The sequence below is a fragment of the Mytilus californianus genome, unplaced genomic scaffold (assembly GCF_021869535.1).
Source record: "Mytilus californianus isolate M0D057914Y unplaced genomic scaffold, xbMytCali1.0.p SCAF_1, whole genome shotgun sequence".
Lineage (NCBI taxonomy): Eukaryota > Metazoa > Mollusca > Bivalvia > Mytilida > Mytilidae > Mytilus > Mytilus californianus.
In genome coordinates this window covers 44978328-44978539 of record NW_026262581.1, presented here as the reverse complement: position 1 = coordinate 44978539, position 212 = coordinate 44978328, and positions in this window count along the sequence as shown.

The following is a 212-nucleotide window of genomic DNA, read 5'->3' as shown; positions in this document are numbered from 1 at the left end:
TTTCTGATTTTGGGCCCAGTTTTTAAGTTGGTCCAAATCGAGTCCAAAATTAAACTGTGTTTGATTTCAGCATAAATTGAACATATATATAGGGTTCTTTGAAATGCTGAATCTAAACCTGTATTTATTTTCATTATTAATTAGATAATACCACATTTAGGTCCAAAGGGTCCTAAATTAAACTTTTGTTTAATTTCATCAAAAATTGAATT